Genomic DNA, 19,095 nt, shown 5'->3' with positions numbered 1-19,095 from the left:
TCTCTCTCCTCAACCTTCAATAAATTCTTCTGTGCCTACAGAAATGTCCTTCATAACTGGAAAGTAGGGAGGAGATCGAGAAAAGAACTGTTTCACATCTAGGTTGGCTGATGCCCAGCCGGGAACAAGATGATCCAAACCATCAGTTTCTTCAGCAGAATAATGAGCTCAGAGCCAGGGCAGACCATGAGAACTTAAGCCTCCAGGAAATTTGCATGTTTGGGGGAGGGCTCTCAACTTTCATATTTTGGATCCATTGTTTTTAGATCTTAAAAAATCCAGAAGAGTCAGCTGACTTCAAGTTATGTGTAAAATACCGGACGTTATAAACCCTTAATAAATATTATTTCTTTTCCTCTCTTTTTCAGACTATTGATGGATTGTTTCTTTTGAATGGCTTGTGCCACTCTAACCCCTGGCAATTTGGAATAAAGAGAAAACAAGGGAATAAGTGAACAATTACCTCAAGGAAAAGCATTGTCTGTTCCACTTGGCTGGACATGTCCAGCAAATGCAAACACAATAGTTTGCCCACCTATTTCCAGTAATACATTTTTAAAAGGCTCTTTGAAAGCCAGATGGCTCTCAAATAGCTAAGTGAAAGCCTTGTATGTATCCTTTTGCAGTAAATGCTTGAAAACAAATAAAATGCTTATTTAATTAAAGATAAGAAAGGAAATACCTGAAAAATGAAAGAACACACATTACTTTCAGGAATAGCTCATGCCACCTTCAGGAAATTGTAAAGGAGTTCTCTTTTTTTATTTTTATTGCAGTAGAGTTGACTTACAATATTGTATTAGTTTCAGGTGTACAGCAAAGTGAATCAATTTGTATATATATGTAAATATATATAAACATATATTTATAAATATATATTTTATCTATATCTATATATACATATCCTTCTTTCCAATATACATTAATATAGAATATTGAGTAGATATTTCCCATGCGATACAATAGTTCCCTGTTTGTTATCTATTTTTTACATAGTGATATGGATATGTTAATTACATCCCCCTGACTTATCCCTACCTCCTACAGTTTCCCCTCTGGTAACTATAAATTTGATTTCAAAATCTGTGAGTTTTTTCCTATTTTATAATTTCTTTTGTATCATTTTTTATTAGATTCAGCATAAGATACTTGTCTTCGTCTGACTAAATTCACTTAGTGTGATAATCTCTAGGTCCATCCATGTTGCCACAAATGACATTATTTTGTTTTTTTATTGCTGAGAAATATTTCATTGTGTATCTATAACACACCTTTATCTTTTCCTCTATAAGTAGACATTTAGGTTGTTTCCATGTCTTGGCTATTTTTAACAGTGCTGCAGTGAATATTGTGGTGCATGAATCTTTTCAAATTATGATTTCCTGTAATATATATGCCAGGAGTGGGACTGCTGGATCACATGGTAGTTCTATATTTAGATTTTTAAAGAAAGTCCACATTGTTTTTATAGTGGTTTCACCAATTGGCATTCCCACCAACAGTGTAACAGAGTTCCCTTTTCTCCATACCCTCTCCAGCATTTATTGTTTGTAGACTTTTTGATGATGGCCACCATGACGGATGTAATGTGATATTTCATTGTAAGTTGACTTGCATTTCTCTAATAATTAGATGTTGAGCCTATTTTCATTTTCTTTTTATTGGCCATCTGTGCGTCTTCCAGGGAGAAATGTCTATTTAGATCTCCTGTCCATTTTTTGATTGAATTGTTTGTTTTTTTGATACTGAGCTGCATGTGATATTTGTATATTTTGGAGATAATCCCTTGTCTGTCACTTCATTTACAAAGATTTTCTCCCATTCTGTACATTGTCTTTTCATTTTTTTATGACTTACTTTTGTCTTTTGTTTCCTTAGGTAGGTTTATTCCTAGATATTTTATTCTCTTTTAAAAGTTATAGTTGATTTACAATGTTCTGCCAATTTCTGCTGTACAGAAAAATGACCCAGTCATAAATATATGCACATTCTTTTCCTAACATTGTACTCCATCCTGTTCCATCACAAGTGATTGTATATAGTTCCCTATCCTATAAAGCAGGATCTCATTGCTTATCCACTCCAAATGCAATAGTTTGCATCTACTAACCCCAGACTCCCAATCCATACCACTCCTTCCCCTTCCCCCCTGGCAAACATGAGTCTATCCTCCATGTCCCTGATTTATCTCTGTCTTATAGGTAGATCATTTGTGCCATATTTAATACTCCACATATAAGTGATATCATATGGTGTCTTTCTGACTTACTTCACTCATTTTAAGAGTCTCTAGTTCCATCCATGTTGCTGCAGATGGCATTATTTTGTCATTTTTATGGCTGAGTAATATTCCATTGTATATATGTACCACATCTTCTTAATCCATTCTTCTGTCCATAGGCATTTAGGGTATTTCCATGTCTTAGCTATTGTGAATATGCTGTGATGGACATAAGGGTGCTTGTATCTTTATAAATAAAAGTTTTGTCCAGATATATGCTCAGGAGTGGGATTGATGGATCATGAGGTCATTCTATATTTAGTTTTCTGAGGTATTCCATACAGTTTTCCATAGTGGTTGTACCAATTTACACACTCACCATCAGTGAAGGAGGGTTCCCTTTTCTCCACATTTGTTGTTTGTTTGACCTTTTTCTTGTCTTTTTGTCGTTTCGCCATTTCTTGTGCCACTCCTGCAGCATATGGAGGTTCCCCGGCTAGGGGTCTAATCAGAGCTGTAGCCACCAGCCTATGCCAGAGCCACAGCAATGCGGGATCCGAGCCGCATCTGCAACCTACACCACAGCTCATGGCAAATCCGGATCCTTAACCCACTGAGCAAGGCCAGGGATCGAACCCACAACCTCATGGTTCCTGGTCAGATTGGTTAACCACTGAGCCACGATGGGAACTCCATTAACTCTTGTTAGTGATGGCCACTCTAACTGGTGTGAGGTGGCACCTCTTTGTAGTTTTGATTTGCATTTCTCTAATAATTAGTGATGTTGAGCATTTTTTCATGTGCCTAATGGCCATTTGTATGTCTTTTTTGGAGAAATATCTGTTAAGGTCTTATGCCCATTTTTTGATTGGGTTGTTTGTTTTTTTGTTGTTGTTGAGTTGTATGAGTTTTTTGTATATTTTAGAGATACAAAATTTTAGATGTTTTTAATCTCTAAAATATCATTTGCAAAAATTTTCTCTTTCTGTGGGATATCTTTTCATTTTTTTAATGGTTTCCCTTGCTATGCAGAATCTTTTGAGTTTAATGAGGTCCCATTGCTTTATTTGTGTCTTTAGTGTCTTTATTCTAGGAGGTGGGTCAAAAAAAGATGTTGCTGTGGTGTACATCAAAGAACGTTCTGCCTATCTTTTCCTCTAGGAGTTTTATAGTATCTGGCCTTACATTTAGGTCTTAAATCCATTTTGAGTTTATTTTTATTGTATGGTGTTAGAAAATGTCCTAATCCCATTCTTTTACATGCAGTTGTCCAGTTTTCCCAGCACCCATTTATTGAAGAGACTGTCTTTCCTCCACTGTATGTTCTTGCCTCCTTTGTCATAGATTAGTTGACCACAGGTGCTTAGTTTTATTTCTGGGCTTTCTATCCTGTTCCATTGATCTATATGTCTGTTTTTGTGCCAGTATCATATTGTTTTGATGACTGTAGCTTTGTAGTAGTGTCAAAAGTCAGGGAGCCTGATTCCTCCAGTTCCATTTTTGCTTTTCAACATTGCTTTGGCTATTCAAGGTATTTTGTGTTTCCATACAGATTTTAAAATATTTTGTTATAGTTCTGTAAAGAATGTCATGTAACTTAATAGGGATATCTTTGAATCTGTAGATTGCCTTGGGTAGTATTGTCATTTTGAATATATTGATTCTTCCAATCCAATAGCATGGTATATTTTTCCATCTATTTGTGCCTTCTTTGATTTCTTTCATCAGCATCTTATAGTTTTCAGAGTGCAAGTCCTTTATCTCTTTAGGTAGGTTTATTCTTAGGAATTTTAATCTTTTTGATGCAATGATAAATGGGATGATTTCCCTAATTTCTCTTTCTGATTTTCATTGTTAGTATATAGAAATGCAATTCCTTTCTCTGTATTAATTTCGTATCCTGCAACTTTACCAAATTCATTAATGATCTCTAATAGTTTTTTGGTAGTGTCTCTAGGACTTTCTAAGTATATAATCATGTCATTTGCAAACAGTGATAATTTTACTTATTCTTTTCCAATTTGGGTTCCTGTTATTTCTTTTTCTTCTCTGATTTCCATGGCTAGGACTTCCAAAACTATGTTGAATAACATTGGTGAAAGAGGATATTCTTGTCTTGTTCCTGATGTTAGTTGGAAATGCTTTCAATTTTGCACTATTAAGAATGATGTTAGCTGTAGGTTTGTCATAAATGGCTTTTACTATATTGAGGTAGTTACCCTCTATGCCTACTCTCCGGAGAATTTTCAGCAGGACTGGGTGTTGGATTTTGTCAAAAGCTTTTTCTGCATCTATTTAGATGATCATATGGTTTTTACTTTTCAGTGTGTTGATATGGTGTATCACATTGATAGATTTGTGGATATTGAAGAATCCTTGCATCCCTGGGATAAATCCTACTTGATCATGGTGTACAATCTTTTTAATGTGTATTTGTATGCAGTTTGCTAAAATTTTTTGATGATTTTGCATCTACTTTCATCAGTGATATTTGCCTGTAATTCTCTTTCTCTGTGCTATCTTTCTCTGGTTTTGGTATCAGGGTAATGGTGGCTTCATTTGATATGATAGTAAATGGGATTGATTCCTTAATTTCTCTTTCTGAAATTAAGTGAAAAGGAATGCAAGTGGTTTCTATGTATTAATTTTGTATCCTGCAACTTTACTGAATTTACTGATGAGCTTAAATAATTTTCTTGTAGCATCATTAGGATTTTCTATGTATAGTTATCATGCCATCAGCAAACAGTGACAGTTTTACTTCTTCTTTTCCAATTAGAATTCTTTTTATTTCTTTTTCTTCTCTGATTCCTGTGGCATAGACTTCCAAGACTGTGTTGAATGAAAGCAGTGAGAGTGGACATCCTTGTCTTGTTCCTGATCTTGGCAGGAATTATTTTAGCTTTTCAACCTTGAGAATGATGTTAACTGTGAGTTTGTCATATATGGCCTTCATTATGTTGAGGAATGTTTCCTCTATGCCCACTCACTGGAGAGTTTTTATCAGAAATTGGTATTGGATTTTGCCAAAAGCTTTATCTACATCTACGGAGATGATCATATTGTTTTTATTTTTCAGATTGTTAATGTGGTGTATCACACTGAAATCTTTTCAATTTGTGGATATTGAAGAATTCTTGCATCCCTTGGGTAAATCCCACTTGATCATGATGATTTAATGTGTTGTTGGTTTCAGTTTGCTGATATTTTGTTGAGGATTTTTGCATTTCTGTTCTTCAGTGATTTTTTTATGGTATCTTTGTCTGGTTTTGGTATTGGGGTGATATTGGCCTCATAGTATGAGTTTGGGAGTATTCCTCTGAAATTTTTTCAAAGACTTTCAGAAGAACAGGTGTTACCTCTTCTCTAAATGTTTGATATAATTTGCCTGTGAAGCCATTTGGGCCTGGGCTTTTGTTTATTGGAAGTTTTTAAATCATAATTTTAAATCTAGTATTTGTGATCAGTCTAATCATATTTTCTATTTATTCCTGGTTCAGTCTTGGAAGCTTGTACCTTTGTAAAAATTTGTCCACTTCTTCTAGGTTGTCCATTTATTGGCATACAGTTGCTTGTAGTAGTTGCTTATGATTCTTTGTATTTCTCTGATATCCACTGTAACTTCTTTTTCATTTCTAATTTTATTGATTTGAGTCTTCTCCCTTTTTTTCTTGATGAGTCTAGCTAAAGCTTTGTCGAATTTGTTTATCTTTTTGAAGAACTAGGTTTTTTGGGTTTTGGTTTTGTTTTTGCTTTTTAGGGCCATACCTGTGGCCTATGGAAGTTCCCAGGCTAGGGGTCAAATTGGAGCTATAGCTGCAGGCCTGTAACACAGCCACAGCAATGCAGGATCTGAGCTGCATCTGTAACCTACACTACAGCTCGTGGCAATGCCAGGTCCCCAATCCACTGAGTGAGGCCAGGGATTGAACCCACATCCTCACGGATACTAGTCAGATTCTCTTCTGCTGTGCCACAACAGGAACTCCCTCGATGAACTAGCTTTAGTTTCATCAATTTTCTCTCTTGTTTTCTTCATCTCTACTGCATTTATTTCTGCTCTGATCTTTATGGTTTCTTTCCTTCTACTAATTTAGGATATTGCTTGTTCTTCTTTCTCTACTTGCTTTAGGTGTAAGGCTAGGTTTTTTGGTTGAGATTTTTCTTGTTTCCTGAGGTAAGATTTTATTGTTGTAAACTTCACTTTTAGAACTGCTTTTGCTTCATGCCATATGTTTGGGATCATCATGTTTTCGTTGCCATTTGTCTTTAGGTATTTTTAATTTCCTCTTTAATTTCTTCAGTGATCCATTGGTTGTTTAATAGCACATTATTTAGGCTCCAACTGTTTGTATTTTTTGCTGTTTTTTCTTGTAGTTGATTTCTAGTCTCATAGCACTGTGATTGGAAAAGATGTTTGGTATGATTTCAGTTTTCTTAAATTTGCCAAAGCTTGATTTGTGGCCCAAGACGTAATCCATCCTTGAGAATGTTCCATGTGTGCTTGAGAAGAATGTATATTCTGCTGCTTTCAGGAGGAATATCTTATAAATATCAAGTCCATCTGGTTCAATATGTCATTTAAGTACTTATTCTTCAATTTGTTAATGTGATTATTGATTTGTGGATATTAAAGAATCCTTGCTTTTCTGTCTGGATAATCTGTCCATTGAGGTAAATGAGGTGTTAAAGTCCCCCATTATTATTGTATTACTGTCAGTTTCTCCTTGTAAGCCTGTTAGCATCTGCCTTTTATATTGAGGTGTTCCTGCATTGGGTGCATATATATTTACAATTGTTATATCTGCTTCTTGGAATATCCCTTGATCATTAGGTAGTATCCTTCTTTGTCTCTTGTAACAGTCTTAATTTCTTTTTTTTTTTTTTTTTTGTCTTTTTGCCTTTTCTAGGGCCGCTCCTGCGGCATATGGAGGTTCCGAGGCTAGGGGTCAAATCGGAGCTGTAGCCACCGGCCTACGCCAGAGCCACAGCAACGCGGGATCTGAGCTGCGTCTGCAACCTACACCACAGCTCAGGGCAATGCCGGATCGTTAACCCACTGAGCAAGGGCAGGGACCGAACCCGCAACCTCATGGTTCCTAGTTGGATTCATTAACCACTGTGCCACGATGGGAACTCCAATAACAGTCTTAATTTTAAAAATGTATTTTGTCTGATATGAGTTTTGCTACTCCAGCTTTCTTTTGACTTCCATTTGCCCAGAAGACCATTTTCCATCCCATCACTTTCCGTCTGTATGTGTCTCTAGATCTGAAGTGGGTCTCTTGTAGACAACACATATACAGGCCTTGTTTTCATATCTATTCAACCAGTCTATATCTTTTGACTGGAGCATTCAATCCATTAATATTCAATATAATTACCAATATGTATTACCTATTGCCGTTTTCTTAATTGTTTTGGACTTGTTATTTTAGGGTTTTTCTTCCTTTCCCCTCTTGTTCTCTTTTCTTGTGATTTGAGAACTATGTATAGTGCTACATTTGTTTTGCTTTTTCTTGTGTGTGTATGTCATAGTGTTTTGTTTTGCCATATCCATGATATTTGATGTAGCTATCTATGTATGTATACATAATTACTTTAGGTTGCTCTCTCAATTTCAAACGCATTTTCAATATTATGCACATGTTCTCTCCTCTCTTCATGATTTCTAGTTTTCATATCATATTTGTCTGTGGATAATTTCCTACATTTATTTGATGTTTGCCTTTACCAGTGAGCTTTCCCATTTGTAATTTTCTTGTTTCTAGTTATGGCCTTTTCTTTTCCACCTAGAGAAGTTCCTTTAGTAGTTGTTGGAAAGCAGGTTTGGTGGTGCTGAATTCTCTTACCTTTTGCTTGTCTGAAAATCTCGATTTCTCCATCAAATCTGAATAAGAGCCTTGCTGGGTATTCTTGGTTATAGGTTTTTTCCCCTTTTATCACTTTAATTATGTCATCCACAATCTTCTGGCCTGCAAAGTTTCTGTTGAAAAATCAGCTGATAACATTATAGGGGTTCCCTTGTATGTTGTCACTTTTCTCTTGTTGCTTTTAATATTTCCCCTTAATTTTTTCAGCTTGATTATTATCGTTCTTGGCATGTTCCTCTTTGGTTTATCTATCCTGTGTGAGACTCTACACATCCTCAACTTGAGTGAGTGTTTCTTGCCCCATATTAGGGAAGTTCTAGGCTATAATCAAATATTTTCTTAGGCCCTTTCTCTCTCTCTCTCTCCTCATCTGGACTCCTATAATGCAAAGGTAGTTGTGTTTAATTTTGTCCCAGAGATCTCTTAGACTGTCCTCATTTGTTTTCATTCTTTTCTCTTCATTCTTTTCCTCTGCAGTGATCTCCACCACTCTTTCAGCTCACTTAATTTGTTCTTCTGCCTCAGTTATTCTACTATTGATCCCTTCTATAGCATTTTCATTTCAGTTATTGTATTGTTCACCTTTGTTTTTTTTTAAATTTTCTAGCTCTTTGTTAAACATTTCTTGTAACTTGATCTGTGCCTCCATTCCTTTTCTGAGATCTTTTATCATCCTTACTATCATCACTCTATATTCTTGGTCATGTTTATAGCCTATTTCCTCTTCATTTAGTTGTTTCTGTGGGTTTTAATCTTGTTCCTTCATCTGAAACATATTTTTGTAATCTCATTTTGTCTAACCTTCTGTGCTTGTGGTCTTTCCACAGGCTGCAGGATTGTAGTTCCTCTTGCTTCTGGTGTCTGCCCCTTGGTGGGTAAATTTGGTCTGGGGGCTTGTTCAGGCTTTCTGGTGGGAGGGGCTGGTACCTGTGCACTGTTGGGTGGAGCTGGGTCTTTTCCCTCTAGTGGTCAGGTCCATGTCAAAGGGGTGGGTTTAGAGGTGGCCATGAACTCTGGATAACTTTAAGCAGCCTGTCTGGGTTTTATACTTTTTGGGGAAAGGCTAGTTTTAATATGGATGCCTGCCACCCCTTTCCTCTATGTATACTGGCTATTATCTCCTCAACAGGAGGTATGACTGAGGTTGTGGTGTTAAGAGCCTGCACTGGATATTGAATAGGCACTCCTCTTTACTCTGTGGTTGTTACTACCCTGTCAAGAGCAGTGTCTGCTCCCTAGTTGTTGGAGTAGGAGCTCCCAGGTGTTTTGGAGCTATATTTCTGTGCAGTGTAAGAAGCTGCAGCACTCCCACTGGGATAGAAAGTCCAGAATATTTCTCCACTGGAGCTGTTCATCTGTGAGTGTGTTCTGTTGTGTCAATTTTCACCCATTGTACATGTTCTGACCAACTGCTGCTTCTCTTTTCCTTTTTTTTTTCTTTTTTCCCTTCATCCTACCTAGTTATGTAGAGATTTCTCATGTCCTTTCAAGTGTTTGAGTTCTTCTGCCTATGTTCAGTAGGTGTCCTGTAAAGATTGGTCCATTTATAGATATATTCCTGATGTATATGTGAGAAGAGGTGAGCTCTATATACTCCTACTCCACCATCTTGATTTCATCTAAAGCTACTCTTGTGAAACTGCAATTACACAGGTCATTCGAGTACCTGAAGCTTAGTGGTGCACTACTTTGGGATCTGTGGTTTGTGATCATGCCTAGTGTGAGGAGGACCCTACACAATCTTTTGTACCCTTAAATGTCACTAGTGATAATTTTCTCATCTCTGGAGAAGGAAATGAAAAAAGGCTTCCAGAGAAGTCCACTTTCTCTTCTATTTGCACCACCATGACCACCACTACAAACAGCAGCAAACATGAACTTCCAATTGATGGGGAAGAGGTGGAAAAGAGGGGCATTTTCATTCCTGGCTGTGTGAGCTGGAGAGTATGGTCTTTCTCTAAGGAAGTCTAAAGGCTGACTCCTCCCTTCTTACAGCCCATGCTTTTTATATTCCATTCATCCACCCACAAATATTTATTTAGCACCTTCTGTGTACCAAGAACTGTACTGACCTATAGAAATACAATAGCAGTTTAAAAAATAAGACAATGTCCCTCCTGCGATGGAACTCTATAGAGAGAAAAATGAAAGATTTCTTGACATGGGAGGAACAATTAATCTTTGAAGTAGGATGCATTTTACTAGCTATATCATTGCTGATAAAATATATCCATTACTTTGCATATAGGATTTTCCACATAGAACCACTTTGCAGAACATTTGTGGAAATGTTTTATTCCTACTTCCCTGGAAGATAGCACAGAGATAATAGCCTCTTCTTTCACCAACGTCATGCTTCCATATGCAAGCAATGCCAACATTTTGTTGATCTGACTAGATGTATCTATGAAGTGTCGTTGTCCTTTCTCGATGCCTACTATGTATTAGGCACAGAAATGGGTAAATGCATATGCATCTTTAATGAATACTCAGAACAACACTGTGAGATAGGTACTATTACAACATTTGAAAGATGAGGAAATTTGGGTTATATTATTAAGTTTGCTGAATATCACACAGAAAACAATTAGTCAAGATGACTCAAAGAGAAATGGGGAAACAATCCAATTTACAGCTTCATCAAAAAGAATAAAATACCTAGGAATAAATTTAAACAAGGAAGTTGGAGTTCCCGTCATGGCGCAGTGGTTAACGAATCCGACTAGGAACCATGAGGTTGCGGGTTCGGTCCCTGCCCTTGCTCAGTGGGTTAACGATCCGGCATTGCCGTGAGCTGTGGTGTAGGTTGCAGACGCGGCTCGGATCCTGTGTTGCTGTGGCTCTGATGTAGGCTGGTGGCTACAGCTCCGATTCGACCCCTAGCCTGGGAACCTCCATATGCCGCGGGAGCAGCCCAAGAAATTGCAAAAAAAAAGACAAAAACAAACAAAAAATAAATAAATAAATAAACAAGGAAGTGATAGAACTCTATACTGAAAACTATAAGACACTGATGAAAAAACTGAAGAAGAAACAAATAAAATGAAAGATATTCCGTGTTCATTAATTGGAAGAATTAGTATTTTGTAAATGCCCATAACCAAAGCAATCCACAGAGTGAATGTAATCCCTATCAAAATTCCATTGGCATTTTTCATAAAAACAGAAAAAAAAATCCTAAAATTTATATGAAACCAAAACCCTGAATAGCCAAAACAATATTGAGAAAGAAGGACAAAACTGAAGGCATTACACTTCCTGATTTCAAGCTATACTATGATGTTCTAGTAATCAAAACAGTATGATTTGGGCATAAAAATAGACACATAGATAAATGAAACAGAGTAGAGTACACAGAAATAACCCACACAAATATGATCAATTAATTTATAAGGAGCCAAGAATACACAATAGGGAAAGAACAGTCTCCTTAATAAATTGTGTTGGGAATGCTGAACAGCCACATGCAAAAGAATGCTGAACCACTACCATACAAGATATTCAAAAATTAACCTAAAAATTGATTAAAGACTTCAGTGTAAAACCTGAAACCATAAAACCCCTGGAAGAAAACATAGTTAGTAAACTCCTTGACACAGGTCTTGGCAACGATTTTTTGGATTTCACACCAAAAGTAAATATAAACAAATAGCATGACATCAAACCAAAAAGCTTATGCAAGGAAAGGAAATCATCAACAAAATGAAAATGCAGCCTACCTAATGAAAGAAAATATTTACAAATCATATGCCTGAGGGAGGGTTAATATCCAAAATATATGACTCCATATGAAAAAAACAGTCTGATTAAAACATAGAGGATGTGAATAGACAGTTTTCCAAAGAAAACAGGTATTTGAAAAGATGCTCAACATCACTAATCATCAGGGAAATGCAAATCAAAACCACAATGAGACATCACCTCACCCCTGTCAGAATGGCTATTATCAAAGAGAAAAGAAATAAGTGTTGGAAAGGATATGGAGAAAAAGGAACCCTCAGGCACTGATTTTTTCTTTTTCGGCCTCTCGCAGGACACATGGAAGTTTCCAGGCCAGGGACTGAATCTGAGCCACAGCTGCTACCTATGCAGTGGGTTGATTGGATCCTTAGCCCACCATGCCACAGTGGGAACTCCCCTTGTGCACTGTTAATGGGAATGTAAATTGGTACAGCCACTGTGGAAAACAGACTGAAGGTTCCTCAAAAAAAATAAAACATATGATAGTTCCCTTGTGGCATAATGGGTTAAGGATCCAGCATTGCCGCTGAAGCAGCTCAGGTTGCTGCTGTGGCATGGGTTTGATCCCTCCCCCAGAAACTTCCACATGCCATGAGCATGGCCAAATAAATAAATAATAAAAATAAAAAAACAGCAACAGAAGAAAGGGTGGGGGGAAAAACTGTAACTGCAATGTATACATCTAAGGATGACCTGACCCCCTTGCTGTACAGTGGGAAAATAATAAAAAATAATAAAATAAAATAAAATAAAAAAATAAAAAAATAAAAAAACATAACTACCATACAATCCAGTAATCCACTTGTAGGTACTTATCTGAAGAAAATAAAAACACTAATTCAAAATTATACATGTACCACAATGAGATATCACCTCACACCTGTTACAATGGTTAGTATCCAAAAACAAATAATAAATGTTGGTGAGGATGTGGATAAAGGGAACCCTTGTTCACTGTTCGTGGGAATGAATGTAAATTTATGTGGCCATTATGGAAAACAGTATTGAGTTTCCTCTAAAAATTAGAGCTAAAACTGCCAAATGATCCAGCAATTTCAACTCTGGATATTACCTGAAGAAAACAAAACACTAATTCAAAAAGACATATGCACCTCACTGTTAATTGAAGCTTTATTTACAATATCTAAGATATGGAAGCACCCTCAGTGCTCATTGATGGGCAAATGAATAAAAAAAAATGTGTGTGGAGTTCCCCCTGTGGCAAGCATTGTCTCTGTGGTGGTACAGGTTCAATCCCTGTCCCAGCGCAGTGAGGTAAGAATGCAGCCACACCTGCAGCTCAGACTCCATATCTGGCCCAGGAAATTCCATATGCTGCTAATGCAGAAAAGAAAATATGCTTGTGTGTATGTATACAGTGGAATATTATTCAGCCGTAAAATAGAAGGAAATCCTGTCATTTGTCACAACAAGGATAGACCTGATAGCATTATGCTAAGTGAATTAATTCAGTCAGAAAAAGACAAATTACCACATTAACTCACTTATATGGAGAATCTAAAAATAAAAGAAAAAATGCAGAAGCAATAGAGGGAAGCTGTTACTAGGCTATTGAAAATAAATCTTGGTCCAATCTTTATAAACGTCACCATAGCCGAAAGATTTAAACATAAGACAGGATACCATCAAACTCCTAGAAGAGAACATAGGCAAAACACTCTCTGACATCAACATCATGAATATTTTCTCAGGTCAGTCTCCCAAAGAAACAGAAATAAAAGCAAAAATAAACCAATGGGACCTAATCAAACTGAAAAGCTTTTGCACAGCAAAGGAAACCCAAAAGAAAACAAAAAAGACAACTTACAGAATGGGAGAAAATAGTTTCAAATGATGCAACAGACAAGGGCTTAATCTCTAGAATATATAAGCAATTTATACAACTCAACAGCAAAAAAGCCAATCAACCAATGGAAAAATGGGGAAAAGACATGAACAGACTATTCTCCAAGGAAGATATACAGATGGCCAGCAAACACCTGAAAAAATGCTCAACATTGCTGGTTATAAGAGAAATGCAAATCAAAACAACCATGAGATAACACCTCACACCAGTCAGAATGGCCATCATTAATAAGTCCACAAATAGCAAGTGCTGGAGGGGTTGTGGAGAAAAGGGAACCCTCCTGCACTGTTGGTGGGAATGTAAACTGGTACAGCCGCTGTGGAGAACAGTTTGGAGATAACTTAGAAATCTATACATAGAACTTCCATATGACCCCACAATCCCACTCTTGGGCATCTATCCGGACAAAACTCTACTTAAAAGAGACACGTTCACCCACATGTTCATTGCAGCACTATTCACAATAGCCAGGACATGGAAACAACCCAAATGTCCATCAACAGATGATTGGATTTGGAAGGTGTGGTATATATACACAATGGAATACTACTCAGCCATAAAAAAGGATGACATAATGCCATTTGCAGCCACAGGGATGGAACTAGAGAATCTCATACTGAGTGAAATGAGTCAGAAAGACAAAGACAAATACCATACGATATCACTTATAACTGGAATCTAATATCCAGCACAAATGAACATCTCCTCAGAAAAGAAAATTATGGACTTGGAAAATAGACTTGTGGCTGCCTGATGGTAGAGGGCGGGAGTGGGAGGGATCGGGAGCTTGAGGTTACCAGACACAACTTAGAATAGATTTACAAGGAGATCCTGCTGAGTAGCATTGAGAACTATGTCTAGCTACTCATATTGCAACAGAACAAAGGGTGGCGGGGGGGGGAAATGTATACGTGTAAGGATAACTTGATTCCCTTGCTGTACAGTGGGAAAAAAATAAATAAATAATAAATAAATAAATAAATAAAAATAAAAGTCACCATAGTACTGTGGGAAGTCTACTGCAGCTCTCCTCTTGGGAGGAGACTTGACAAGGGGAGGAGAAGGGAAAAAGAAACTCAGGGTGGGAAGGAAAGCTACTCTTCATAATCTGTTCCCTACATTTATGTTTGTTGAAGGCACTGATGAGGAGAGAGAAGATATCTCCAGCCTATGGTGAAACCAGTTCAACCACAGCTCTTCTTTATTGGGTATCTGTTAGGTACTGAGCACATTGCTTATGGTATTATCTTTATCCATCATAATAACTGTGAAATTTAGGTAACATTATATCTATTTTTAATAAGCTTTTAATTTTAGAATGGTTTTAGATTTATAGAAAAGTTGCAAAATAGTGCAGATTTCCAGTATATGCCTCACCAGTTTTCCCCATTGTAAATCTCTTATTTCACCAAGCACATTTGTCAAAACTAAGCAACTGACGTTGAAAGGTTACTTTTAACAAACTTAAGATTTATTTGGATTTCATCAGCTTTTCCATCAGTGTCCTTGTTTTAGTCCATTAAGGCTAGTAAAACTAAATACCATAGACTGGGTGGCTTAACATAAATTTACTTCTTACAGTTCTGGAGACTGGGAAGTAAATGTTCAAGGTATGGACAGATTTGATGTCTGGTGAGAGTCTACTTCCTGGCTCGAAGACTGTCTTATCACTGTGTCCTCAACATATTGGAAGAGACAAGGAAAACTTATTGGAGCCACTTCTGTAAGGGCAAAAAAACCCACATAAATGCATGAGGGGTAGAAGTGTTAACTAACCTTATTGGGGTAATCATTTTGAGATATATACATGAATGTAATCATCACGTTGTACACCTTAACTTACATATGTTATATGTCAGTGATATCTCATAAAGATAGGAAGGTTAAAACTGAATTAAATAAAATTTCCCTGATTAGTTGGCTTTGCATACTTCTTAAGTTAATATTATAATTATATAATTATGTGGAACCTGCTTCCTCATGGATACTAGTAAGTTTTGTTACTGCTGAGCCACAATGGGAACTCCCTTTATTTATTTTTTAAGAAGATTTGTAATATTATATTAGTTTTGAATGTAAATATAGTGATTCAATATTTTTATAGGTTATACTCCATTTTAAATTATTACAAAATAATAACTATATTGGGAGTTCTCTGTGGCACAGTGGATTAAGGATCCAGCATTGTCACTGCAGTGGCTTGGGTCACTACTATGGCATGGGTTCAATCCCTCACCCAGGAATGTCTACATGCTATAGGCATGCCCCACCCAAAGACTATTTTACACTATTATGTACAACATATCTTTGTTGCTTATTTATTTTATACATAACAATTTGCATCTCTTAATTCCCTACTCCTATCCATCCCCTCCTCCCTTCCCTTTCTCCAACTGGTAACCACTAGTCTGTATTTGTGAGTCTCTTTCTGTTTTATTATATTCATTCATTTGTTTTATTTTTTAGATTCTATATACAAAGGATATCATACAATATTTGTCTGTCTCTGTCTAAATTATATCACTAAGCATAATATCCTCTATATCCATCCACTGGTGGCAAATTAAAGAATCTCTTCTTTTTTGCATTGCTTACTAATATGCCCTTATATAAATATAACATCTGCTTTATCTGTTCACCTGTTGATGGACACTTAGGTTGCTTCCATATAGTGGCTATTGTAAATACTGCTATGAACATTGGGGTGCATATATATTTCATATTAGTATTTTTGTTTTCTTCAGCTATACACCCAGGAGTGAAATTTCTGGGCCATATAGTAGTTCTATTTTTAGTTTTTTGAGGAAGCTCAATACTACTTTCCACTGTGACTTCACCAATTTACATTCCCACCAGTATGGTACAAGAGTTCCCTATAGGGAGTTTCCATTGTGGATCAGTGGGTTATGAACACAAATAGTACCCATGAGGATGTAGGTTTGATGCCTGGCCTCACTCAGTGGATTAAGAATCCAGTGTTGCCATGAGCTGCAGCATAGGCCACAGATGTGGCTCGTATCCCACATTGCTGTGGCTGTGGTATAGGCCGAGAGCTGCAGCTCTGATTCAACTCCAGCCCAGGAACTCCCATATGTCACGGGTTGACCCTAAAAAGCATTAAAAAAAAGAATTCCCTTTACTCCACTTCCCTGCCAATATATATTTTAACAGTACCCATGCAGACAGGTGTGTGGCAAAATCTCATTGTAGGTTTTATTTGCATTTCTCTGATGATTAACAATGTTAATGATCTTTTCTTATGCCTGTTATCCATCTATATATCTTCTTTTGAAAAACATTTATTCAAATCTTCTGCTCATCTTTAAATTGAGCTGTGTGCTTTTTTTTTATATTGAGTTGTATGAACTGTTAATATATTTTGGATATTAAAAACTTATGAATTATATATTATTTACAAATATTTTCTCCCATTAAACAGGTTGTATTTTTGTTTTGTCAATGGTTTCCCTTTGCTGTGCAAAAGCATTCAGGTTTAATTAAGTCCCATTTGTTTATTTTTATTTTTGTTTCTTTTGTTTTAGGATATAGATACAAAAAATATTGCTATGATTTATATCAGACTGTTCTATATTCTCTTCAAGGAGTTTTATGGCTTCAGGTCTTATATCTATGTCTTTAATCTATTTTATTTTTGTGCATGGTGTTACAAATGTTCTATTGCATTCTTTTGCATGTAGCTGTCCAGTTTTCCCAGGACCATTTATTTCAGAGACCATCTTTTTTCCATTGTATATTCTTCCCTACTTTGACATAGATTTACCGACGATAAATGAATGAGTTTATTTATGGGCTCTTTTTTCTATTTCAATGATCTAAGAGTCTATTTTTGTGCCAGTCCAATGCTATTTTAATTACTATAGCTTTGTAGTATAGTATGAAGTCAAGGATCATGATACCTCCAATTTTATTTTCTTAATGCAAGATTGCTCTGGCAATTCAGAATCTTGTGGTTCCATGTAAATTTTAGGATTATTTGTTACAGTTCTGTGAAAATTTCATGGGTATTTTGATAGAGATTGCATTAAATATGTACATTGCTTTGGGGAGTACGGCCATTTTAATAACACTCATTCTTCCAATCCTAGAGCAGGGATATCTTTCCATTTCTCTGTATCAACTTAAGTTTCCTTCATTAATGCTTTATAATTTTCAGAATATATGTATTCACATCTTTGGTTAAGTTTATTGCTAGGTATTTTTTATGTGATTTTAAACAAGATTGTTTATTTGCTTTCTTTTTATGATAGTTCATTATTAGTGCATAGAAAAGCAACAAATTTCTCTGTATTAATCTTGCATATTGCAACTTTGCTGAATTCATTGATTAGTTCTCATAGGTTTTTGGTGAAGACTTTAGGGTTTTAGATACATAGTATCATGTCATCTGAAAATACTGATAATTTTACTTCTTACCTTCCAAACTTGATGCATTTATTGCTTTTTCTTATCTGACTGCTTGACAAGGATTTCCAATACTATGTTAAATAGAAGTAGCACCAATGGGCACACTTGTCTTATTCCTGATTTTAAAGGAAAAGCTTTCAGCTTTTCACCATTATGATGTTAGCTGTGGGTTTCTCATAAATGGACTTCATTATGTTGAAAAATGTTCCCTCTATATAACAACTTTGATGAGAGTTTCTATCATGAATGGATGTTGAAATTTGTCAGGTGCTTTTCTGCATCTATTGAGATGACCATATGATTTTTCTCATTCTTTTTGTTAATGTAGTATATCACATTGATTAATTTGAAGATTTTGAACTATCCTTATATTACTGTAAAAAATCCAAGTTGATCGTGGTGTGTGATGCTTTTTACATATTGTTGAATTGGTTTCATTAATATTTTATTGAGCATTTTTGTCTATATTCATCAAAAATAATGGCGTATCATTTTTTGTAGTGTCTTTGTCTCTTTTTGGTGTCAGGAATATGGCAACCTTGCACAGTAAATTTGAAAGCATTCCATCCTCTTCCTTTCTTTGGAATAGTTTGATAAATATTGGTTTTGCTCTTCTTTATATGTTCAGTAGGATCCTTGTGGAGCTGTCTAGTCCTGAACTTTAGCTTGCTGGGCATGTTGATTAAAAATTTAACTTCACTGATAGTGATATACAACTGTTCAGATTGTCTTTATCTTCCTGATTCAGTCTTGGCAGATTGTATGTTTCTAGAAGTTTGTCCATTTCTTCTAGGTTGTCCAATTTCTTGCTATGTAATTTTTGTATTCTTTTATGTTTTTCCTTAATCTCTGTGATATCAGATGTTATTTCTCCTCTTTCATTTCTCATTTTGTTTATTGAGTCCTCTCTTTTCTTCTTGGTGAGACTGGTTAAAGATTTTTCAGTTTTGTTTATATTTTTTTAAAAA

Source organism: Sus scrofa, chromosome 12, assembly GCF_000003025.6.
Source record: "Sus scrofa isolate TJ Tabasco breed Duroc chromosome 12, Sscrofa11.1, whole genome shotgun sequence".
NCBI classification, from domain to species: domain Eukaryota; kingdom Metazoa; phylum Chordata; class Mammalia; order Artiodactyla; family Suidae; genus Sus; species Sus scrofa.
Note: the sequence above shows the minus strand (reverse complement) of the source record.